General features: G+C 35.8%; 1 pseudogene; it reads right to left on the bottom strand.

Annotated features, from left to right (window-relative positions):
- Positions 1 to 360: 360 nt before the first annotated feature.
- LOC149536350 (phytochrome pseudogene) lies at positions 361 to 21,841 on the bottom strand (annotated as a pseudogene).
- Positions 21,842 to 27,835: the final 5,994 nt, after the last annotated feature.

Below are 27,835 nucleotides of genomic sequence, written 5' to 3'. Positions count from 1 at the left end.
CGAAGGCTTTTGAAGCCGTGATTTGATGTCACAAACCCTAGTTTGTTTGTGAAATTTTTTTTTCAAATTAGGAGTAGATCAATTTTCCGAAGCATTTTCAGCCCAAACAGATGCCACCATTGAATTTGAAAGGCCGTTTACAGTCAGAAATCATATAAAAATTTTTGATTTCGGACACAGGGCATTTTTGGAGATTTTTTTAAGCCTCTAGGGCACTGTCGTACGGACTGTACGGACGAAAAGGGCAATTTTTTTTTAAAAAAAGGATGACCACCATAGCAGTGCCAGAGCACCACCCAGTGGCCACCCTACAACCACAAACTGCTAACGCCATCGGCCAGTTCTTTTGCCCGCCTGCCGCTACCGCCGCGGGATCCGCCGACGCCGCCCGCCCGCCGCTACTGCCGCGGGGTCTGCCGACGCCACCTGCTCTCCGCCACCGCAGCGGAGTTGCAGCCCCCACCGACGACCACCACTGTGCAGCACAGTAGCCCCACTGAGTTTTTCCTCCCGAGCACCATCGCCACTAGCGGAGATTGCTCCCACGCTGCTCTGCGGCATTCCTGTCCTGCTGACGTCAGCTTTCTAACAGCTGGCGTAATTCACGGTGCTAACATCACTTTTCGGCACTAATGTCACTTTTCGGCCAGCTGACGTCATATTCCAGCGACCAAAAAAAATTTTCGGTGACAGTCTCGTGACGGGCATATGGCCGTCAAATTTAGGCCACTGTCTGTAATTTTCCAGCAAGTGCATTTTTGGAGCAGTAGTCAGTTTTTTGGCTATAACTTGAGGATACGGAGGTCTTTTTTCAATCCAAAAGAAGCGTTGGAAAGATGACTTAGAGATGAAGACATTGGTGCTAGTTTTGTATGATTTTGAATTTTTTTGAGCTTCCATTTTTGGTGTCAAAGTAGAGGCTTCTATTTTCTCTTATTCTGCATCAACAAATCCAGGTTCCTTTCTAGTTTTTTGCTTTCTTTAGTTGTTTTTTTGTGGTATTTGGGAGATATTCTTGTATGTTTGTGGGGGGGTGTCTTTCTTTTCTATAATTTACTTCAATTAAGACCCTTCTACTTCCGTCTTCTTCTTTCTCTCAATGGCGGATCCATCTATATCCCGTCTCACACCACACAACTACCACATGTGGAAGGCACAAATGACTAGACTTCTCATGTCAAGGGGTTTATGGTCATGTTTGGATGAGAATCAACCTGTTCTTACACGAGCTTTTGAGGTTCTTCAGCATAGGAACAAAATGGATGAGGCCATGGGATTGATTGCACTGAACATTTCAGACAATCTACTATTCTACTTGGATGGTTTGACTACTCCACGAGCTTATTGGCTCAAATTTCAGACTTTGTTTGGCCAAGTGAATGAGTTTCGGGCACTTTAGCTAGATACAGAGTTGACTTCTTTGACACCTGATAGCTTTCCCACCATTGAGGACTTCTTGATGAAGTTCAAATCTCTACGTACACTTTTGCAGGGATGTGGGAAGAACAAAACAGATGATGAGTGTATCTTTTTGATACTCTCAAAGTTAAAGGGGCAGTTGATCTTTCCACTCATCTCTACACCTTCTCACACTTTGGTCCACCATCTCCATTATTGAAGCACACTACTTCTCTTTTGCAGGAGCATCATGTGGTGCAGTTAGGATACTTGAACCTTTGTATTGTTCCTGAGATCCCTATTTTGACTACCACGCCACATCCAGTTGAGGGCTTTTCTTCTCTGCAAGATTCTCCTTCCGCTCTACCTGATCTTCCAGCTTCATTTATTGAGACTTCAGATACACTTGTTGCAGATACTACAGTGGAAATTCATGACAATGTCATCACACCTGCCTTGGGGATTCCATTTCCAGATCCTCATACATTCTCCCCTGGGCCTCAACTAGGCTTTCCAGTTTTGCCTCTCATTCAAGGATTCCCTTGTTATGTACCCTTATTTCTTCCACATTGGAGTTGCATTGGTTTGATCCCTCCTTTAGGGGCTCCTTTATTCTAGGGAGGCTCTAGTATCTCTCATGGGGGGGTTGGTTTTACTTATGGTTTTGAGCGGGTCTCTTGACTCTTTTCTAATGGAAGTTGTCCTTGGGGGGATTGGTTGAGGCCTTCCTTCCTTCCTTCATGTTTTTTTTAGCATGTTGTTTTTACCTCTTTTTGGAGGAGGGTTTTTCCCATAGGGTTTTCCCTCTTTCTTCGTTTTACAGAGGTTGCATTGTACATGGGTACCTAACATGGCCTCGTTGCTGGGACCCATTATGCATTTCATCTTAGTTTTGGGAGCTTAAGGCATTCCCCTAAGTTGCACTTAAGGGGGGGTGTTAGAGTAAATAATTAATAATTATTTATTTATTCTATTACTTAAGCTTACTTAGGTTAATGCATTTATTTAATAGTTAGTATTTAATGCATGTAGTGGTTAGTTGTTGACAACTCGGGAGTTTGCTCCTTTTTTAGCATATTCCACTTTTTGTGGATATGTGCTGAGTTGTCATTTTTGTCCTCTACCTCCTTCCAGCTTGTTCTACAAGCTTCCATGAGGCCTTTTTAAACGGTCTCTCTCTCATTGTAATACATTCTATTTTTCACATAGCAATTCTAATTTTCTATTGTGAAATATTCTTCTGCGGTCTTGCTTCAAGCTCTTTGCTCCTTAGGTTTTCTTCAGCAAGTTATTTGCATTGCAGGTGATATTGGCGCTTCATCGGAGTCGGATTCTCAACTCCTACATCTCTCTTATCATATTAGTTCTCATTCATCCTCTAGGTATATATAACTGAATTCCTTTGAACAACATACCTTCTTGAATGAAACAATATTCCTACTTACTTAGTTATTCTAAGTAGGTACTACTACACTCGTTGCTCTGCACATTCTCCACAACTCAAAAAATCAAGGCTAGTTTCATATAGATTCTTCATATCATCAAAACCAAGAACTTCAATTCTTATTTCAAACATCAAAGATCTTCTCCTACTTAATACATCAACAACTTGGTTAGACACTCCACTTTTATGCTTTATCACAAATGTGGAACTTTGTAAATGCTCAACCCATTTCATATGTCTCTTGTTCAACTTATGACAAGTACCCAAATAGTATAAAGCCTTAAGATCAGTAAACAAGACAAACTCCTTAGGCATAAAATAATATCTCCATTTCTTTAGGGCTTGGACAATAACATATAACTTTTGATCATACACATAATACTTTCTCTTTGCATCATTCAACTTTTCACTAAAGAAAGTAGTATGTTGATCTTACTAACTCAATACAACTCCTATTGCACTACCACTTGCATCACATTCAACTTGAAATACCTTATTGAAATAAAGAAAAGATAACATGGTTAATTCAACAATCTTCTATTTCAAAGTCTTAGAACTCTTATAAGCTCCATGAACTCAGTATAATTCTTTTTTGTCTCCTCTTATTGTTTCAGTCATAGCATTGCAAATTGAACTGAAATTTCTGATGAACTTTATGTAAAAGCTTTCCAAACCATGAAATGATCTTACCCCATTAACATTCTCAAGTGTAGGTCAATCCATAATTTCTCTAACCTTCTCAAGATCCATCTTTAAACCATTAGTTGAAATAAAAAAATCCCAGATACACAAGTTCCTCTTTCATGAAAGTACACTTCTTCAAATTAATCAACAAATTTTCTTCTTTCAATCTCTACAATACCTGTTTAATGTGAAACAAATATTTTTCTCTAGTTTTACTAAATATCATAATATTATCCAAGTATACAATCACAAACTTACCCAATAATTTCTTCAGAAATTCATTCATTAACCTCATAAAAGTACTCGGTGCATTAGTAAAACCAAAATGCATAACCAACCACTAAAAAAACCTTCTCTTATATTAAAGTAGTCTTACATTCATCACCTTCTTTGATTATGATCTGATGATACCCACTCTTCAAGTCAATCTTCATAAATATCTTGCTCCACTCAAACAATCTAGTATGTCATCCATTCTCAGTATAGGAAACATGTACTTCACCATTATCTTTCTTATGGCTCAGGTATTAGCACATTCTCCATTCTTCTTAGGTGCTAGTATAGCTAGTACTACACATAGACTCTAACTTTCTCTTATCAATCATTTTTGTAACAATTCTTGAACTTGTTGATTAAGTTCTTTGTTCTTGGTTGGTGTCAGTCAATGTGATGCTTTATTCAAGAAACTAGCTCCAGGAATCAAATCCATACAATAACTAATACTTCTCATCGGTGGTAAACCATCAGGCACATTATCTAAAATCATCTTCTTGAATTTGATGAGAAATTCTTCAAGTTCTACTAGAACTTGGTCTTTTATGTTTTCACTCAATGTATTAGGAATTATTACAAAATGAACATCTTTCTACTTTAGATCCTTAACAAATTTCTTACATTCCATCAAACAAACTTTCACAGACGTACATATCTCATCAACAAACTCCTTAATTAATAGCAACAATATTTTTTTCTTCCCATCAATCCAAATAGTATACTTATTCAATCTTCCATCATGTACAACATGTCTATCATATCGCTAAGGTCTACCCAACATAATACAACAACAATCCATAGGTATAATATCACACGACACCTTGTCATAGTACTTTCCAATTTTCAAATTTACAAATATTTCTCACTTACCATTTGTGTGCTCATCCTTGATCCATGAAATTTGATAGAGTTTAGGGTATTTCAACCTTTCCAACCGCAATTTTGAAACCATCTCCTTAGAGACCAAATTTTATTCACTTCCACTATCAATGATTACTTTCCAAACTTTATCTATAATTCTACATTTGGTCTTGAAAAAAAATTTTCTCATAGGATCATCTATATTATTCTCACTCCATAATGATCTTCTACATATCAAGTTACTTTCCTTCTTAGGTTCATTTGGTGAATCTTCATGCACTAAACTATTTAACCACTATCGACCTTCTTACTCAAGTTCTTACATTCAAATGATCTATGTCCTTCTTCATCAAAAAAATAATAAGTTCCTTGAAATCCTTCTCTGTTATAGCCACCTCGGTAATAACTACGTCTTCCTCAAGATGAACATTCACCTTTCCACTCAGTTTTTCTTTTGTCATGATTTGTCCTTTCTTGATTCAATCTACTATTTTATCCATAAGTTCTTCCTCTTCCCGTAGGGAATCTACCACTTTGTCCTCTCTATCTTTTGTCATGTCTTTTATGCAATTTATCCTCAGCTTTCAAGGCAAACTGATAAGCCTCCTCAATGTTTTCCATCTTAACCAAGATTATCTCCTCTTGTATAGAAGTCCTCAATCCATTCAGGTATCTTGCAACTCTTTCCACTATACTAAGGAGGGTTAAACTATGGTGTAGATTTCAAACTTGTTAATACCTTCAATAACCTTCCACCCCTTGATCCATCAAGGGTGTAGGTGAAACCTCCTCTCATATTTCAATTTCCTCATCACTAAAATCACCTAGATGTCTTCCGTGACACTGGGCTATCTAAAAAATATCTAACCATACAACAATCTACCTTAGCATATCTACCAATCCTAAATCTACATCCCTCCTACCATGAACCATCTTGAAACCCTCTATAATTATAGGTTAGATCACAATCTACTACCCCATAAAAAATACCCTAACTAGGGTTTACAAGAAGGAACCTATAAGACCTAGATTTGCAAACCTAGATCCAAACCCATTCTGATACCACTTGATGTGGGCATCATCCTGCTCAACACAAACAAAGGAACAAACATAGTGGGAGGAGAGAACACAATACATATCTAATTCATCTATTCATTGAACATCTTGATACATGTTGGGCTATGAGGCCTTTCTAGTTACAACTAATACAAAATGAACTCTTCACAAAACTATCCTCATACATGTGAGATCCCTTAAACCTACATCATGACTCACTATTTATATTAGATGAAATGACCCAAAGAACCTTCTAGATCCAATGTAGGTGAAATAAATGACCCAAAATAGGTCCACACACTTCCCAATGAGAGATCCCTTTATTTAATGATGACCTAAATTACATGCACAATTTGGACAAAAAGAAAAATCCAACACATAAGCAATCGGTGAAGTAAGGAACCGAGCAACAACAACAATAATGACAACTGACCACCTTGGTGAAAAAAACCAAACAATACGGTCACTAAGCAATCCATCGATCTTGCCAAATAGTTGTTGAGAAGACCAAACCCAAAGGTACTTGAGCACACTACCAAGCTATCAAGATACAAGATTGCAAGGAAACCCAAGATGACCCTGCATCATATTGTCATAGTTTTAGTGGTTCAATGCCACCCTATTCTATTTTGGGAGATATAATATAGATATTTCAATTGTGCATAAGATTTGTTAATCATCGTCATCAATGATTTCTCTGTATCTGCTTTGGTTTTGTCTGATGCCTATGTGATTTTGTAGTGTTATTGGATCTACAAATATTATTTATGTTGCAATATCTTTATTAGAATAATGATTTATATGAGCCATCTTTGGAGAAATTCTATTAGTCTTGAGCATTATTGCATCTCATGTACAAATATATTCTCTTCCCATACTTGTGCTAATATTATTATCACAATGGTCTCTACATGATCTCAATAACACTTAGAAGTCATAACTATAAGTTCACACAAACTCTTATTGAAGGTAACAATTAGCAACATTGCACAAACTTGACCCAAAAACTACTACCATATGATGATCAACATCATTGTATGGTCTTGGTTGACCACCGGATGACATTAATTGTCAAAGAGTAGAGGGAAGGTGTATGAAAGATAGATCTTATGCACAATTGGGTCCATCATCATACAATGTCCATTTTCTATACAATAACTCACTGTATGCCTACATGAAAACACTATATAGAGGAGGGAGTCTATATTGTATAGTCTACCTAATCTACACCATATAGACTGACTTGATCTAATATATGCACAATTAGGAGATAACTCCATGTAATCTTAGGTCTTAGATGAAGTTCTTATAGTTTTTGTAGGTCATCCTTGACAACAAAACATTGCACTAAGTGAGTCTCCACAACAAAAGGAACATTGAAGTCATTTAACAATCTTACATTGTAATCTTAGCATGAGAGATGATCTTGTATCAAGATAGGATTGAGTAGTTGATGTTTCATCTTGAAAAATTAGATATTTGATTTTTCATGTTGTAGGGGAACAAAAATCAAATCAATGATTACAAATCTCATGGGCTATTCACAAAAATTGTGTATCTAGTTGGTAACATAGTTGTTTTATTAGGTTTACTAAAAGTGGATGTTGCATTTCCTTTACTGGATTTTGATTGTAATGCTAACATTAAAAGAATTGAATGTCGATGTGTATTTAAACTCTAGATGTTGGAAATAATCAATATCATATTCTTAACAACATATTAAGAAGACATGAAACATGTCAAGTATATTTTCATTGATAAGATAAGTTTCATCAAACCAAAGATAGACAATAGGTTGTGTGAGGATTTTTTCAATCGGAAGACTGTAAACTTTAGAAGAATATCCATAATGCTTATTGACAACCTTGCACCATTATCGCCTATCATAGAAAAATCTCTACACACTCAAATACTCTGGCACTATTGAACCAATTCACAATATTGTAACCTTAAAAACTATATTTTGCCAACATTGTGAAATTTTAAATCAAGTAAAAAAATTTTAAGGACAAGGCCTAATGTTCACAACCATATCGAAGAGTGAAATCATTATACACACTTTGCATTGAACACACATTTTCTTTTAGCAAATATTCTAAAATGCAAACTAACCTATAGACAACAAATTTAAAGAATGAAGTAAGTCATTTGCAATAACTATGTTGCACAAGAAAAAGGTCAATGCACATCTTACCTTTCATGAATAATCTATTGTACCTCAAATCTCACATATTCTCACACACTGACATAAAATCATATTGCAAGAATACCTCAACCACTAGATAAATAAGGAAATTTTAGAGTCCAAGAACAAAAAAACACATATTATTCATTATACAAATCTAATGGACTAATCACAAAAATGTGTATATACTTGGTGGCATAGTTGTTTTATTGAGTTTACTAAAAGTGGATGTTGCATTTTCTTCACAAGATTTTGATTGATTCTAATGTTATAGGTATTAAAACTCTAGATGTTGGAAAGTATCTAATATTGTATTCTTAACAACATATTAAAAAAAAATGAAATGTGTAACATACATTCTCATTGCTGAGATGAGTTTATCAAAGAAAAGTTACTCCTAAAGATAGACAATAGGTTATGTGAGGCTTTTTCCAACTGGTAGACTATAAACTTTGGAGGAATACCCATAATTCTTATTGGTGACCTTGCATAATTACTACCCATAATGGAAAAACCTTTGTACAATGCACACTTGAAAAATCTAACGTATGGGACCAATTCATAATAATTGTGACCTACAAACTATATTTTACCAATAGGATAAATTCTAATACACAAAAAAAATAAAAGGACAAGGCTTAACATCCATAGCCATATCAAGGAGTGAAATCATTAGATGGAATTCATATTGAACCAAAAATTTCTTTAAACAAATGTTCTAAAATGCAAAACAATCCATATACACTAATCTAAAAGAAAGAAGAAAGTCATTTACAACAACTGCATTGCACAAGAATGCACATCTCACCTTTCATGAACAATTTTTTGTACCTTAAATGTGATTTATTTTCACATGTTGATATGTGCTCACCTTGCATGAATACCTCAACTATTGGAGAAACAAGGGAACATGTTGCAATGAAAGGTAGGAGAATCCCCAAAGGAGATGTCCTAGCCCCTAACAAATAACCACGCAATAGAAATACAATAATAATGCAAGATCTGATACCAAATCACAACTCTTTATTCATAAAATAACTGATTACATGCAATGTGATAGGTTGTAAGGCCTTCCTAGTTATTGCTAAATACAAAGCAAGTAATAGTTCTACACAATCCCTCAAGATCCCATCCAAACCCTTGCTATTTTAGATCCACACTCTAGTAGAAACCTCCAAGGAAGATCTAAACTTGTGCTCACAAACCCACCAAGCAATCTCCTTGTTTCCTAAGCCTCATCTACTAGCCCTTCTCAAAATTTGCTCCTCTATCACCTCCTCTTCTCCAAGATCGATGAATAATGACTAAAGACTTCACGATACCCCTTACTTATACCCAACTAAGTCACAAGTCAACTGAGTAAGCTACAAACTAAATATCCCTTATATTAAATACATCAAAATTAATTACCCAAGACCCAAATAGGTCCACTCAACCCCACTAAAATCCCTTAATCATGCAGGATAGTGAACTACCCTAGGATGCTCCTGCATCAGTCTCCCTAGGTGTGAAAAGATGTTCTCGATAGCTAGAAGAACATCTTTCGAGATTCAACTCACAAATCCCAAACTAGTTCTTCACATACATGCCCTCCAAGTCTTGAAATTGCACAAATCTTTCCCTTGCTCTACTTCTACTTTTGCATGTCCATCCTCAGTGTTCCATAGGTTTTCTGTCCACACTGATCGCTAACCCTTTCAAAATCTACCAACTCATCTCGACTACCAATACTCATGTTCCTTCTACCAACCTCTTCATTCTACAAAGGAATCAGGGAATGTTTCCTTCCTCCTTCCTCAATTGTAAAGACATTTTTGACACAATCATGCACAACCTTGTAATCATATTGCCAAGGTCTACCAAACAACACATGACAACTATTTATGTCCACAATATCACACAACTCTTGATCATCATACTACCCAATCTAGAAGTCAAAAAGACATTACTCCCTCACTTCTAAAGCATGCTCACCTTGCAACCAGCTAATCCAATAAGGATAAGGATGTCTCACTCTCTTCAAACCAACTTTTTGAACCATCTCCTCAGCAACCAGGCTATCAATACTACCACCATCCACAATCACATTGCAGACTTTACCACTACACTTCTAATGAGTCATGAACATATTAATCCTCTAACAAGATTCTAGTGTCCTCTGACCAACCAATACTCACTGAGCCAATAAACTCTCTCCTTGCTTAGGTTCATGGTCTTCAACCTCATTCACAACATCAACTCTTTTGTCATTAGCCTTCTACAAACACCCATAAGATCTATGTCCTTCTTCATAACATTTGAAACAAGTACCCTTAAAATAACCTCTATCTATCCTTCTCTTCTACTCAATAGGTTTTGCTTCATCTTCCGTAGTTGGTTTAGCCTTTGCTGAGTAGTCTTGCTTCTCCTCCCATTGAGAACTACCTTGATTCTTCCTCTTCAGCTTCTTCTTTACTCTCAAAGCATACTAATAAGCATCCTCAACTGAAGAAATATTCTGCATACCAACCTTATTCTGAATATTGAATCTCAAACCATTAGTGTACCCAACTACCTTTTCCTTTGACAATTCTCTATGCCTAGACCAAATAGTCAACTTGTAGAACTCCTCAGTATAATCTTTCAAAGACATAACTTTCTATTTTAGATTCTGCAACCTCTTAAACAAATCAAGTTCATAATCAGTAGGAATGAACTTAACCTTCAACTTAGTCACCATCAATCTCCATCTAGTGATCTTCATTTGCCCTTCTTCTTCTTTCTCTCTTTGTAGTTCTTTCCACTAAAGAGTAGCATGTCCCTTCAGCTTAGTGTGTGCCAAATGTACTTTGAGTGGATCCTCAATATCCTCGAGCTCAAATTAGTCTTCCAATTCACCAATCCGGTCAATCAGGTCTTCAAGATTCAAAGTACTTGAGAAATTAGAAACCTCCATCTTATGCTTTGATTTCATCTAAGATCCAAGTCTAGCAAACTGACCAACCCTATTTCCCATAGGTCCCTCCACACAATTAGTTCTATCCTCACCATTCGATCCAGAAACTTCAAAGTCTTCAACAAATTCTTCATAACCATCTTTAGTACTAGCATGCCTAGGTACACCACTTAAATCACTCACAATTTTAGCAATCATGTCAGTCTTCATCAATGCAATCTTGGATTTGAAATCTACTCTAGTCTTCTCCAAGATCTTTTCTTCCACATCACTAAGATAATTAATTTCCCTAGGGTCCAATATTCTTGGAGGCATATTCCAAGATTTTTGCAAACCCTCCAAGATCAAGATCTTGGTGCAAACTGCCTCAACTTTGGCGCTCAATCTACACACTCAGAAGTAACCTAGCTTTGTTACCACTTGATGCAGTGCAAGGTAGGAGAATCCCTAAAGGAGATGCCCTACCCCCCGACAAATAACCACACAATAGAAACAAAACAATAATGCAAGATCTGATTCGAAATCACAACTCTTTATTCATAAAATAACTGATTACATGCAACATGTTGGGTTGTAAGGCCTTCCTGTTATGACCAAATACAAAGCAAGTAATAGTTCTACAAGATCCCATCCAAACCCTAGCTAGTCTAGATTCACACTCTGGTGGAAACCACCAAGTAAGATCTAAACTTGTGCTCGCAAGCCCACCAAGCAATCTCCTTGTTTCCCAAGCCTCAACTATTAGCCCTTCTCAAAATCTGCTCCTCTATCACCTCCTCTTCTCCAAGATGGATGAATAATGACTAAAGACTTCACAATACTCCCTACTTATACCCAACTAAGCCACAAGTCAGCCTAATAAGCTACAAATTAAATATCCCTTACATTAAATACATCAAAATTAATTACCCAAAACCCAAATAGGTCCACTCAACCCCACTAAAATTTCTTAATATGCAAGATAGCCAACTACCCTAGGATGCTCCTGCACCAGAACATAAGAGTCCAAGATTTTAAAAAAATAAATATTTTGCATAATGTGAATCTCATGGAATTTTCACTTGGTGACAAGTTGTTTTATTGGGTTTACTAGAAGTGGTTGCATTTTCTTCATTTAATTTTGAATAATGTTGATGTTAGAAAAATTGAAAGTTGACATATACTAAAACTCTAGATGTTGGAAAGGATCAAATATTGTATTAGTTTTTATTTTTTCAATGTTAAGTTTAAACATTAAGTATAATTCATGTTCAACATAAAAAATATTACAATTTTTTGTAAAACTGCAAATCAAAGTTTCCAATAAATATTAAGACATTAGGAAAAACCTAGGGAAATGAACAAGAAAACAACAATAAAAGCTTGACGTATATCTCTATGAAGTACAATGGCTAATAAAGGGACCCAGTACCAAAATTCAATCATGGTACTTACATAAATTTCAATTAGAATAAATTAAATCAAATTTAAGCTCTTTAAAATCTTTCCATGACTACAAAATAAAATAAGTAAATGTAGTCAATGGGCCCTTGATCTACTGGTGAAGTTGAATGGCCCACAAATAACCCACCAAGAATCAAGTCTTGACCATCAAAATTTGAACCTTTTAAATAATTAAACATATTCGCCCATTTGGAAATGGGAATACAAGTGGAATAGGCATATGTACTTAAAATTTTGAATTCTCTATTTGGATGCACCAAATTAGAATTGGAATAGGAAAAAAATTGGAATACATATTCCAATTTTGGCCCAAAAATGAGCATTTGTTATTCCATCTAAATAGGTGGAATTGGAATACGTATTCCTATTCCAATATTTTTTAATTTTAGAAAACATAAATTTTTGAGTCCATCAATTCTGCATCAAATTCTAGGTGAACCAAACAAGAATAGGAATACATAACCCCATTTTCTATTCGAGAATAAGTATTCTGATTCCCATTTTTATATTCCCGCAGTTATCTAATTAGGATCTAGGACTATTACAGAGGAATGCTTAATATTATTTCATAAAGTAAAATTTCAAAGCTTTAATTAGAAAATTAACACAACTTAAATGCTAAAATGAACAAAGCATAAAAAGGTAATGACTGAAAGAAAGAGAGTAGAGAGACATAAGACAAAACATGATTGATAATGGAGTTCATCCACGGGTCGGACTACATCTTCGGGTCTTGCTCCAATAGAGGGACCGATCCAATTTGCTCCAAAATCAATTACAAGTGTTCAAGATCTTCCCTTCAAGCACAATTGCAGCATTACTCTCCAATGTGCAGGAATAATCATCAAGTCTCCAAGATCATAATCTCCTTCTCATCACTTGGATCAAGCCTCCCCACTGAAGAGCTTTCGGACCTCTGAAAGTTTGGATTACTCAGAAAGAAGGTGAGGGTATAGTTCCCTCACTTTACCAATCTCCATCCATCTTGCCTTGCTTGGATGCATCCCCTTCAATCCCACTTGGAGGTATTCAACTGGTCCTCTTCGTGAAGTTATGACATTCCTGTCAAGGATGACATCTTGTGACAATTATGACATGTACTCTAGTGAAAGGTCATCAACTGATGGAACCTAAACACTAATGTCTTCATCCAAGATCATTGGAGGCTCATACAACTTCAGATTCTCAACATTGACAACTAAGTAAATTTGCATGTATGGAGGAAGATTAAGGCGAAAAGCATTGGTACCAATATTTTCCAAGATCTCAAAAGGACCATACCTGATAGGCTTGAGCTTCCTTCCTTCACCTTGCATTCTTTCCTTGCTGATATGTAACCAAACTCTGTCACCAACTTGGAATTGGTGATCAATACGATGCTTATCATGGCGAACCTTGTATTTTGCTTGGCTCTGCTCCAACTGTGCTTCTACTGCCTGATGGATTGCTTGGACCTTCTGGATGAACTTTAAAGCCTTCTTTGCATCATGGCGTCCATCTCCAACATCGTCCTTCCCAAAAGAAAAATCCATTGGTGTCTTAGGCAAGTAACTGAAGCAAGTCTCAAAAGGAGACCTCTTTGTAGAAGAGTGTGCCGCATGGTTATAAGCATGTTGCACATAATGAAGACTTTCATCCCACAACTTAGGGTGTTTACTGCAGTAGCCTCTAAGTAGATGCACGACTGTCCTATTCACTACCTTTGTCTGTCCATCGGTCTGCAGATGGAAGGCTGTACTCTTCTTCAACTTGGTGTCCATGAGTCCCCACAAAGATGACCAAAATTCCCCTAAGAATCAAGAATCTCGATCTGATACAATAGAAGTGGGTAACCCAAAATGAACCCATACATTTTGAAAGTATAAATGAGCAGTCAGTTTAGCAGTAACTTGCTTTTTACAAGGCATTAAAATACACATTTTGCTGAACCGATCAACTACTACATACAAATAATCATGACCCTTCCTAGACATAGGTAAACCTCCCACAAAGTCCATAGACACACTTTCCCATGGACAGGATGGTATAGGTAATGGTGTGTACAAACCCAATTTCCTAGTACTTGGTTTGCTGGTTGCACACATTACACATCCTTTTATATACTTGGTGACAGTTTCCTACATATGGGGCTAGTAACAATATTTTTGCAATTGAGCTAATGTCTTACTTACCCCGAAATGCCCTGCAATCAAAGAGGTGTGTGCTTCACGGATTACATGTGCCTGCTCATCTTTAGGAATGCATAGTTTTCCCAAGTGGTACAACAAATTATCCTGCACATAGTAATCTTTCTCTTCTACATGTTTACCCTGGATTAAAGCTGCATAGATATCCTTAAAGTTCTCATCATTAGCATATTGTTCTTGAAAACTTTCATGAACCATAGAACTATTTTGAAGGATTATCAAAGCATTCTGAATAGGAGGTCTAGATAGCATATCTGCTACTTTGTTATGGGAACCCTTCTTATACTTAATTACCAAATGAAACTGTTGTAGAAAACCCATCCACCTAAAGTGCCTACTTTGTTGCAACTTATATTGTGAGTACAAATATTGCAATGGCTGGTGATCAGTGTGGATTACAGTTTCTTTTCCCATTAAGTAATGTTTCCATTTTTTAACACTCTAAACTAAACCATAAAGTTCTTTATCATATGTAGGATAGTTACTTACTGCTCCTGAAAAAGTTTCAGAGTGGTAGCAGACTGGTTTACCTCCTTGCATGAGTACAACTCCCATGGCAAACCCGCTCGCATCTGTCTCAATCTCAAATGGTTGATGTAAATCAGGTAGAGCTAAAACTGGTGCAGTAATCAACTTTTCGTTTAAAGTATCGAAATCCTTCTGTTGCAGACCTCCCCACTGAAAAGTTGCCTTGGTACTGGTTAATGCATGCAACGATGATGCAATGAAAGAGAAGTTTGCAATCAACTTCCTCCAGTACTGAACTGCACCTAAGAAACTCCTGACTTCTGTAACTGTACTTGGCTTAGGCCATTTTACAATACATTCAACCTTTGCAGGGTCTACTTTCAATTGACCATTCCCTACGACATAGCCTAAGTACACTAAAGATGTCTTTGCAAATTCACATTTTGACATCTTTACATATAGTTTTTCTTTTCTCAGTATATCAAATACTTTCTTTACATGAATTACATGATCATCCTGAGACTTACTGAATACAAGAATATCATTTGAATAGACTATGACAAAATCATCAATAAAGGGATGAAAGACATCATTCATGACTCTCATGAATGTAGCTGGTGCATTACAAAGCCCGAATGGCATAACCAACCACTCATAAAGTCCCTGTTTTGTCTTAAAAGCAGTTTTCCAAATATCACTTTCTACAATTCTTATCTGATGATATCCGCTATGTAAGTCTAACTTAGTGAAATAAATTGCATGTTTCAACTGATCAAGTAAATCATCAATTCTAGGAAGAGGGTACCTGTTCTTTACCGTTATCTTGTTCAAAGCCCTGTAGTCAATACACATTCTCCAAGTCCCATCTTTCTTTGGAACCAACACAATAGGAGAACCACATGGAGAAGTACTAGGATGGATAACTCCTTTCTCGACCAGCTCTTGAACTTGCTTCTTGATTTCTTCATTCTGCAACACTGATAAGCTCTACATGCCAATATTAGGAAGTGGTGCATCTTGCTGCAACTAAATCTCATGTTGTATCTCTCTCTTAGGAGGAAATCCCTTTGGTTCCTAAAACAAGTCATCGTAAGCAGAAACAACTTTGACCATTTCAGCCTTATGTTTTGGATCACATCCCTTAAATGCCTCAGATGTTTCATCTTCTTTTTCTTTTACAAGCATTAACACAAAATTCTTACTAGAGTTGACTAACCTTTTCATTTGACCAGCATTGACTAATGCCAGATTAGTCTTAACCTTATGTACCCGTACAATGTATTCAATCTTGTCTTTAAACAAATGATATTTATTTTCCCCCCTATAGAAGATAGCCTGTCGATCATACAAAAAGGGACTCCCAAGTACAAGACCACAAATATCTAAAGGGACTACATCAGCTTCTATCTCATCCACAAAGTTTGCAGTGATAGCAAATCTTAATTTGCATTGTTTAGTTACCTGTAACTGTGCATCATCACAAACCCATCCAAGAGGATATGGTTTTGGATGAGGTGTTGTAGTCAAATTAAGCTTTTTAACAACTTCTTCAGATATCAAATTAACTTGAGAACCCGTATCAAATAATGTATCAACCTTAGTATGCTTGATAAAAACTCGGATGTGAAATAATTCATTCCTTTGCTTATCATTCTTAGGAGAAGATTCTTTACTTGTACTTGCACTTATACTAGAAGAACTTGTAGCTGATGAAAGAGATATACCTTTTCCTTTACCTTGAATCCCGGTAGCAACAATCTTTGTCTCATCTCCGGAGTCAGATCCAAGATCTTGTTGAGTTATAGCAACAATCTTTTGTTTGCCTTTGTTTCCACCATATCGCTTTGGCGTCTTTTCAGGATGCAACTTCCAGCACTTAGAATCATCATGCCCTTCTTTCTTGCAATGTGAGCATGTGGGTTTCTCACCCTCTTTCTTTACTATTGCTGTCTTTTTACCCTTTCCTTTGCCTTTGGACTTTTCTTCAGACTTAGATGGTTTTTAATCAAACTTATCAATGAAAGTGCCCTTACCCCTTGATTCTAAATGTGTTTCTTGGACACATACTTCATCCAAATTACAAGGATTTAGGATGAGAATAGAATGCCTTAGGTAAGAATGAAGACCACCTATGTACTTGAGTAAAGTGTCCTGGGTATATAATGGGACATTTAATGAAATAGCCTTTTTACGAAATTCATGGGTGGAATCCTAGACAGACAGACCTTTCCCTTGCCCAAAATGTTGCCAGTTCATCATTAACTACTGCATATGGCCTAGGGGGTAGAATTGCTTCTTTAAAGCAGTAACAAATTCTGACCAAGACAAATTAAACTTACCATGATGTGAAGTTTCATCCCGAGACCTACTCTCCCACCAAGTTAAGGCTACACCACCTAACCGAAGAGTGGCTAACTGAATTCTATCAACATCATCTACAAGGTTTTGAACTCTATAGTAGACTTCTACTTGCTGAATCCAGTCATCTAGTTTCTCGGCATTTAACTCCCCACAATATTTTGGCAAGTCAAATTTTACATCCAACTTGATTCGAGGCTTATGTCCACCCTTAAAAATATTAGAAGACTCAGAATGGGTAGAAGAAGGAGAAGAGGGGGAAGAAGGAGAAGAGGGAGAAGAAGGAGAAGATGGAGGAGTCTTTGGCGGATCACGATCAGTGCCTTTCTTTTTCCCTTTGTCCTTTCGAGCTGCACGTCTTCGCATCTTCTCTTCTCTTTCTTGTACCAAAACTTCTACCATTGTTTGCAAATTCTGAAGAGTCTTCTGAATACTCTTATCTTGAAAAGCTTGTCCACCACCTTCATCTGCCATTTGTGATGATGGTTTAGTCCTTCATTTTCCAATCTCAGGATTGTATTCCTCGAGATTTCCTTCGCCTTTCTCAATCCTGGATCTTGTTAGCATTCAAATCTGCAATACTAGTCCAACAAAAGCTCTGATACCAAATTTGATTTGATTAGGATCTAGGACTATTACAGAGGAATGCTTAACATTATTTCATAAAGTAAAATTTCAAAGCTTTAATTAGCAAATTAACACAACTTAAATGCTGAAATGAACAAAGCATAAAAAGGTAATGACTGAAAGAAAGAGAGTAGAGACACATAAGACAAAACACGATTGATAAAGGAGTTCATTCGCGGGTCGGACTACATCTTCGGGTCCTGCTCCAATAGAGGGACCGATCCAATTTGCTCCAAAATCAATTACAAGTGTTCAAGATCTTCCCTTCAAGCACAATTGCAGCATTACTCTCCAATGTGCAAGAATAATCATCAAGTCTCCAAGATCATAATCTCCTTCTCATCACCTGGATCACACAGCCAAACGAATCCTTAAAATATGTTTCTATGCACTCGATCATTACACCTCATTAACAAACACTTTATATAAGGGTTCGTTTGGATGTTGGAATAGTACAAGAATTGGCATTGGAAATTAGAATACGAATTATATTCTTTGTTTGGTTGGTAGAATTGGAATGTAGAATAGGATTACGAATTCCCAAAATAGCCCAAAATGAGCTTTTGTCTAATCCCAAAAATACTTGTAATTGGAATGCCCCTTCCTATTCTCAGTCTTAGTTAATCATATTTCACAATCTTGTCGGGTCTATAGTAGGCATTGATATTTTTTGGGGTTTACAGTTGAACTCCCACTCATTCTGCTCTTTGTGAAAGCTCCATTTGTTTTGAGGTTTACCAGTGAAAGTTTCACTTGTTTTGGGGTTTATAGCTGAAGGTGAGCTCTACTAGATTGAGTTGTCAGGGTTGAAGGTGCTACATGGTTGAAAGCTCTCATGCCTACAGGTTTCAAAGGTTTCTGAGGTCTTGTTCACCTATTTTCAAAGGTTTCATTCTTTGTGAGGTGTCGTTAGAATTTGAGGTTAGCAATTTCTGAGGCTGTGACGCATTAGTTTACCTTATCTTTCTCACTATTATGTTTGCAATATTAAACCTCGTAGTGATTTCCCCCTTTCTACCATTTTGTCTCTGTCATGCTTTGTTTTGAAGGTCAAGGTGATTCCCCCTTTTCAACACGTAATATCCATCACTGTAATGGTCCAAGATCATAAATAATATTGTTTATTGATATGTATATCAAGCCTTTGTCTTGGGAATAAGTAGATTTTAATGGATTTGTTCTTCGTTTTGTTTTAAAAAAAGGCAGAACAAACATGTTTGCAGTTTAGAAATTTGTTGAGCATATAATGAAAGTGAATCCAAAATATCGAATTAAATTTATGCTTTGATAATGTCTCCACAAAGTTTTTGTTGAATATTGAAATGTAAGATGCATAAATCACTCGTAAGATGCATACAATGAAGAATGTAATTTTTAATGAGGAACAATAACTTTTTTGGCAAGAAAGACTTTTAGTATCTTCAATCAACTTTCCTTTAAACATGATTCCATGAAGTGGGTTTTTTATTTCCATTCGAAGATATGCTAATTTCTTGAGTCTTCTCATAGCTATTTGTTTTGACATATGCTACACATGCAATGCTTGTTGAAGCTCTGGGCTAGTAATATGCAAAAAGTAGAAAATGCCTTAGATTGTTCCTTCTTCATCTAATTTCTTGTTTTCAGAAAGTAAGGCTTCTAAATATTTTCCATGATGATCAACAAATCCAAAAGGATTTTTTTTTGTCTCTCGCCCTACCATTGCACTATTGAGCATGATCATGAGCTTTGTCATAGCATTTTGACCTTTAAGACGACAACAAATCATGTGAACACCAAAAACTTCTCCCACTAGCATTTTATCCATTATCTCCTCCCTTTTCCAACTAGATAGCTTTTTCATAGCTAAATTCCACTCAAAACACCACCCAAATTCATTTGCTCCAAATATAGGGGGAATCAAGGGATTTGGATTCTGAACTATTGCCCTATAATCACCTTGAATACAAGTGAACTTATCTATAACAACCTATTCTCCTGTCACATCTTGAGAAACAAAACACACACCCACAACATTGTTCTTTGGGTCCCTACTTGAGCATGCATTAACAACTAGTATTACCGAACCTTTTTCCTCCTGTATGCCATGCCTTTTCAGTTTGATTTCAATGTTTTTCTCTTCTTTCCCTACACTTATTCAAATACTCTGTAAGACTCACTCAACCCAATCAAAATAGAAAGGATAGAAATATCTAATAATATTGTCACAGTCACTCTCATGATACAAGAACTTTTGAATTGAAAAATAATCAAGGTTTAACAAATTGATTAACTTATTCGAGCTATCATTTTTGAAATCAACGGTGGGAATGGATTCTAACTAAAACGAATGTGTTTAAATATTTCTATGACAAAAATAATATTTGAATGATTTGATTACCTTGCAAAGCCAAGCATAGCATCCTTTTAACAGTCTTAATTGAGTCCACTTCAACAAGGTGTACTAGAGACTCTCCAAGAACCTCCTCTACTGACAACCCAGTGAGTTCAACAAATTTTGTATTCCATCCATTTACCTGACCAAAAGCATCAACAGCCAAGATCAACACTATTGTCATTTCAATTAGTCTCACCATCTCATTCGTGACTGCATTTAATTCATCCATTCTGAGAATTCTCAAGTCATTGTTTTGTGTGGGTATCATTGTCTTTCCATCACTATTATCAATCTCTTTGAAAGAACCCCTCAGTATGAGCTACAAAGAATGAATTGCATCCATCTCAACATCCTCCCAAGGTATACTTCTTTTGATCACTTCGAGGAATGCCTTGAATGAAGATCGAGGATGCATTTTCCTGCCATCATCTTTTTCACTGGCATCATGTTTAGCACCTCCCCATTTGATTTCCTTTGTAGTATGGAATTGGAACCAAAAGAAAATGTCTTTTGATGTGATTCTCACTACAGCCATTCCGCAAACCGCATCGGCTAATAGTGCAACTCCAAAATACCCTACCCCTACAAGGTTATCTGTGCTCAAACCCATGAAGTCGATGTGGTATTTTGAAAGCCAATCCACAATATCAAGTATTTGAACCTCAGTAGGTGTTGTTCCAAGAAGCCACATCTTTTTACCATAGTAAAGTGCAACACCATCACACCTAACAAGATCCGTTATGTTAGGCTTCTGTGTCATAATTCCCACTGATGCATCTCGAAGTAGCATGTCACAAAGCAAAGTTTGGGTTCACAAAATGTGCTTCTCTTTCAATTGAGATGCCAATTCAACTTCCTTGTTTAGTTGAATTGCAAAAACTTGCATTAAGAATTCACAACCATACCTCATAGGACATGGTACAAATCGTGGACTAGAGTGATGACAAACTACAAGTCCCCAGAACCTCCTTCCTTTCTATTGCTACTATCCCTCACCATCTCCTTCCTCTTTTTCTTTCTCATTGATGACTACAACCATCACCAGAGATGCTATGGAGCCCATGTTGATCATGTATTGTACGTGGAAGCCATGAGGTGCTCTCAATGTTGATCCACACAAATTCAATTCTCTAGGTAATCTCTTGTCCTCTACTATAGGAAGCCTTTCAAGGAAGCTTAAAGAATGTAGTGATTTGGAAGTAGTCATAGCAACATTTGAAGCCCTAACAGGCTCAAAATCCATAACCAGGGCCATATCAACCCTATGAAGTATAACATAGATGGGCTCACTTGAATTTTTGCAACGAACCAGAATGGGATTCAAAAAATTCACCTTTGCATACGTCGTAGCCTTTTGCAATGCAACAACACTAGGCACATTGAAAAAGGTAGTATCATCAATTCCAATTCTCAAAATGTCTTGCTCCCCACCAATGGGAACAACATTAGGAGACACTGTGAGCATTTCTTGGGCATTTTCACTATAAGCAATCACTTTAAACGTTTTCTCATCCACTGCAAGCATGCACCCAAATGAACGAAGCATCTTTCCTTTCTATATTTGCTACAAGTAGGTGGTGACTGTGTTTGATGGAACAATCTTTAAAGTCCCATTAATGGTTTTGGAGTAATCAATCTTTACATGTGGTCAACAAAACCGAAACTGGGTCAGTTAGTTACCAATGTCTAAAGAAGTTAACCTCAATCATATGATGAATATGTGTTTTATTTAGGGTTTAATTGATGAATCCCAATACTTTCCCTCATAAGTATTTGAATTTATTGCTATTGCTGTTCTTTTTCTAATAGACTTTGCTGGTTTGCTATTGCTACTTCCAACAGTTATACTGCCATGCTACTTGATTGTATTAGTGTTTTATAATTGTATATAGATAATTTCATCTAATTAGAATAATAAATTATATTTCTTAGCTTTTAAATGTCTTACATTATTTCTCTTTATGTGGCATTTCTAATACATTGATTAAAGCCATAACCAAATGTCATTAGCCATCAATAATTATCTTTGTTGAATATCAAGAAAGTTCCAATTGCTTCTACAGCTTATGATGATAAATTTTCAACAAATAAATAGTAGAGACAACACTTACTATTAGAGTTGAGTTGGTTTAGCTTACTACCATGTCTCTGAATCTCAGTTGAGCTTACAACTTTGCATTTAGAAACAACTATTCATTCACAAACACATTTTTAGCTTTCTTATATTTGACTTCTAAACGGTATGGAGAATTACACCATTTGTAATTATAATAACTAATTAGACAAGTACATTTTCTAATTAATACTAAAGCTAGTTAGCAATGGCAAACATAATATGACACAATGTTTAGCCATAATTATGTTGGGCTCATTGAAATGAGGATTCAATTCCCAATGTCCTTGTATGATGTCATGACTAAATTTTGTTCTAAGACAAACTGGTATTGGAATATTTCAAGAACAAACTAGTTGATGCCATATTTGGACATAATACACACTGATAATACATATGTATTTAGAGAAATACAATCCTAGACTCAGAATAAAATTGAGGCTACCAAATAATATAACAAGCCTGTAAGAGTAAAAGCCAAAACTGTTATTGGAAGAGATTACATGACAATGCTACACAAAGATGTTTGTATAGTGGTACATTATAGAAAGAGAGCTACTTCTCACACCAACAAACTACAAAATTATCTCCTTCGATTCCCTGGTTATACATCATTAGTTTCTCATACACTTTCCTAATGTTAAAATAAACTAAAGTACATAGTGCAAGGCATACATTAATAGTTGCTCTGCTAGTCCAACATGACTAATAACAGTGTCTGCATAGTGGTACATTAAAAAAATTGAGCTACAACAGTACATTGTCATTTCTTTCTATAAAATATTGTTTATTGTTGATGTGCCATCTTTGTGAGTCTGCTACAATTATTTTTTGTAATATTTAATGGCAATAAATATGACTCATTTCCATGTTGTTTACATATGAGTTTCCATGTTGTTTCCATGTTCTTAGTAATCACTCATCAATATCAAATGCTATTCATGGAGATTGCAAAAAAAAAATCTAATAGTAACTCCATTATGTGGTTGTAGGTTATTCGATGGATCTTATTGATGATATTGAGGTTCATAGAGCCATAGTTAGGAAGATCAAGATCATGCGAATACTTTTTGTTTTGCTTGCCACGTTAGCAGTATACATAGTAGCATCTTCACAAGAGGCTAGAAGACATAGGTGTAAGCGAAGAAGAGCTCCATGTCCTTTTTATAAGTGTATTATCCATTCCAATAACACAAATTGCCATGACCAAATATGAATGAGTAGAGTAGCCTTCTTTTGGTTGGCCAATATTCTAAGGCAAAAAGGGAGCATTCAAGATACGACAAACATAACATTGGAAGAACAAATAGTGATGTTCCTCCACACCCTTGGGCACAATCTAAGGAATCGAAAGATTGGCAATAACTTTGGTCACTCAGGAGAGATAATGAATCCACACTTCCACAAGGTCCTAAAGGCTATCTTAGGGCTTCATAGAGATTATGTTTTACCACCTGTTGCAACTACACCTCCAAAAATAGCTAGGAAGGACTATTTTGATCCGTATTTCAAGGTAAATATCCTAGTGGCATGTATTTCATTGCTAGAGAGTTATGATTATTAATTTATATTAGAAATTAATATTGCTTGTTATAAGATTGTATTGGTGCAATTGATGGAACCCATATGCCAATTATTGTCGATGTGGACGTTCAAGCAAAATATCGCAATAGAAAAGGCAATTTGTCACAAAATGTCTTGGGTGTCTATGCATTCGACTATAAGTTTCAATACATTCTTACTGGTTGGGAAGGTTCTACAGCAGATAGTCGGGTGCTTGCTTCAGCTCTGTCTAGAGTAGATCCACTTGTGGGTCCTCTTGGTATATTAATTCATATTTGATGTGATTATATTGTCATTATATTAATTCAAAACTTTTATGTTGTATTTTGACTATATCTTTATTTCCATTTGTGTAGGCAAATTCTATTTAGTTGATGTTGGGTATCCAAATGTACCAGGATTTCTTGCCCCTTATCAGTGTACATGCTACCACCTAAAAGAGTTTTGTAGAGCAAACCCAATCAACACTCCCCAAGAGTTATTTAACCACCAATACTCCTCTCTTAGGAATGTGATAGAGCGGGCATTTGGTATATTTAAGAAACATTTTCCTATATTGAAGCATGCAATGTCCTATAGTATATATACCCAAACAAAGATTGTTTTGGCATGCGACATACTACACAACTTCATAACCATAGAGGATGGTCTTCCATCTGAAGTGGATATTGAAGAGGATGATTATCGTGCTGGGATAAATGTGCCAAGTCTTGAGATTTATGGAATGAATCAACGAGATAGAGATGATTGGGGGAAATTTCAAGATGAAATAGCCCAAAGGATGTGGGAAGACTACAACTCTCGAACTTAGTTGTACTGCAAAACATTGACATTTATTTGCACCTTTTAGCATATTGGTCATGGATCATAACCTATTCATGATTGTATTTTATCATTCAATACTATTGGAATCTTGAAATTAGTCTATTATGACATGTTTAATGGAATCTTGAAGCTAGTCTATTATAAACTAGTCTATTATGACACGTTTGTTGGAATCTTGAAACTAGTTTGTTATGACTCCTTTTTCTTCTGATGTGTGGCTCCAAGTTTTCTTTCTTCAGAATTCTTAGCTTTGTAATTTGTCTGATACTTAATTCTCACTGCTGAAATATTTGTTGCCTTTGTTTCCACGGTATTTACATCTAGCTCATCAGTTTGGGGATGGCAATGTTAAAGTTGGATAAATTTTTTATTTTATTTAAGACCACATGAATTTAAGTCCGCAGAAAATGTAAAATTGTAATGGGAAATGCGTAACTGCTATACTAAAAATCTCCTTATTGTTATTTGTTACTAGAGTTGCTACTATAATTAGCTTGTTTACTAAATTTTCTGCGTTTAAGCTAACTTGCAAGTGCAACATGGTGGTTGTATTTTTACTAGATACCCTTTTATACTACTGACATATCATAGAGTAGTATTGTATAATTATTTTGTTATGTCAACCATTATATTTGATGTGAATGTTGGTAAAAGAGTTATGTTACATGCTGATTGATTTTTGGAAGTTCTATAGCTACGCATTGATAGCTTCAAATGTCATTCACTAATATTTTAACAAGAATGGATGAGGAGGTACATGTGACCATGGTTGCTATTCTGGCTAAAAATGCCAAAGTGGTGTGGGCAAGAGAGATGGAATGAAAATTTCTCGATTTTCTTTTTGAGCAGATTCAATTAGGAAGAAAAGGTGATGGGGGCTTCAAAAAACAAGCTTGGACAACAATACAAAAGAAATTCAATGAAGATATGCATATGAATCTTGGAAGGGACAACTTTAAAAACAAGTTAAAGACTTGGAAACAAGGTTTTATAATTATGAAATAGTTGTGAAACATGAGTGGTTTCACTTGGAATGAGATGACTCAATATGTCGATACTGAGGATAGTGTATGGGACGAGTTGCTAAAGGTAATGTTTTCTAGACAATATTTTAATGTCAGTAAATTATCTCTCAATCAATTGTAATGAAAGACATCTAATTCCTTAATTTTTACATCATGTAGAGAAGTTGCTTCAAAAATTCTAGAGTGTACAAGAGGCAACCATTCTTCTACGTCAATGAGTTAGCAATCATTTTTGGGAATGACATAACTGAAGGAAATGCAACAACAACAACTATTGAGACTGAAGAAGATAGACAACTATTTGAAGAGGCTATTGATCTTGATGATGATGGGGGCTTCAATATGCCTATGGATGGGGGCTTCAATACTACTAAGTTTGATGAAGAGATCCTTCAATCAAACAATTCTACTACATCCATAAGACCAAATCCTTCTATGCCAACAACAAGGAGACAAAAGAGGAAGAAGTCAAGCATTGTGGCATATGACTTTTTTACATCTAAACCTATGAAAGCTTGGGCGTTCGTAGAGATGATTGAAGAGGAGAGGGAAGCGGACATTAGATATAAGTTTGGAGGAGCTCTTTGATATATTACAATCTTTATGAGCTTAAAAATATTTTTGAGACTATTTGTGAACTTATTCTCTTTTTGAAGCCATATCTATAATCCTGATAGCTTATATTTTCTACATTACTTGCAATAGTTGTTTCTATGTTTACAGATATAATGATCTTGTTTAGTGATTCAAACTTGTGAACATCCATATTCTCAATCTTTTCTATGTTTGCTTCAGCTTCAATGGCATTGTTTTACTACTAAGTAATGCTTGAATTATGCTTTATGGATTACTTGCAATAGCTATTTGTATTCCCCTAGTTGTGATGTGTTGCTATATGCACTACTGTTACGTACAAAATAACTCATATTGTTGCTGTACGCACTTCTCTGTTCAGCTGTATGCACTATTTTTGTCATACAAACTTTCTAATGCATATACAAATCCCTTCCACCCCTCTCCAACGCTCTCTCTGCTCAATGTAGGAATAGTCCATTCTACCAACTCCTTAACCCAGTGTTATACAACAAAAGTTCAGTAGCTAATCTGCATTCTCTCCATTCACCAGGAGCAAACCACAACCCACTATCCCTCTTATTTTTTCACAAGATACAGAATACGATTCTCTTCCACAAATTTAGACTCATAAATAGTGCCATAAAATAACTGATTCCAAATCAAAACTTTATTGATTGATAGATGGTTTTAGTATTTTTGTTTAGCCACACAACTCTATCAGCCGTAAGAGTGCAATGGTTGAGTGTAAGGCTTGTGATGCTATCCACTTCTCTTAACACTTCTTCTTTTGTTGACTACATATTAAAGGTTCAATTCTATCTTACTTGTGATGCTATCCACTCCTCTTAACACTTCTTCTGTTGGTTGCATATTAAATGTCCAATTCTATATTTTATGAATGCAATCAATTCTTTTGTGTTGGGATATAGCTTCTCTTATTATGTTGCTTCATTGTGTATGTGTTTTGGAATGACAGTGTGTTGTATTGTGTATGATAGAATTATGTGTTTTGCAATGGTTATGTGTAAGGCTTCTAATGCTATCGACCCCTCGTAACACTTTTTTTTCTCCTGTTGACTGCATATTAAAGGTTCAGATCTATCTTTTATGAATGTAATCAATTTTATTGTTTTGGGATATAGCCTCTCTTATTATGCTGCTTAATTGTGTATGTGTTGGGAAAAGTTACATATCTACTCATTTCAATTGTATAACTTTATATTGATTATAGGTAGTCATAGGTCGATTGTGAGTCGTGATTACAAATGCAAATGTGTATGTCTTTATTGTCTATAAATTAGGATTATAAATTTGAGTTCACAGGTTCTTTATACATTAAAAAAACTACAAATTCATTCCTTTTTTATTTTAGAATATTATAAGTTTAAATGAGCATGCCATGGATAGTATTTTAGAAAACTAATAATCATGTGTCAAA

Source organism: Cupressus sempervirens, chromosome 10 (genome assembly GCF_028749045.1).
Source record: "Cupressus sempervirens isolate cs-2001-9-10 chromosome 10, ASM2874904v1, whole genome shotgun sequence".
Taxonomy (NCBI): Eukaryota; Viridiplantae; Streptophyta; class Pinopsida; order Cupressales; family Cupressaceae; genus Cupressus; species Cupressus sempervirens.
Note: the sequence above shows the minus strand (reverse complement) of the source record. Positions and strands in the feature narration are given on the sequence as shown.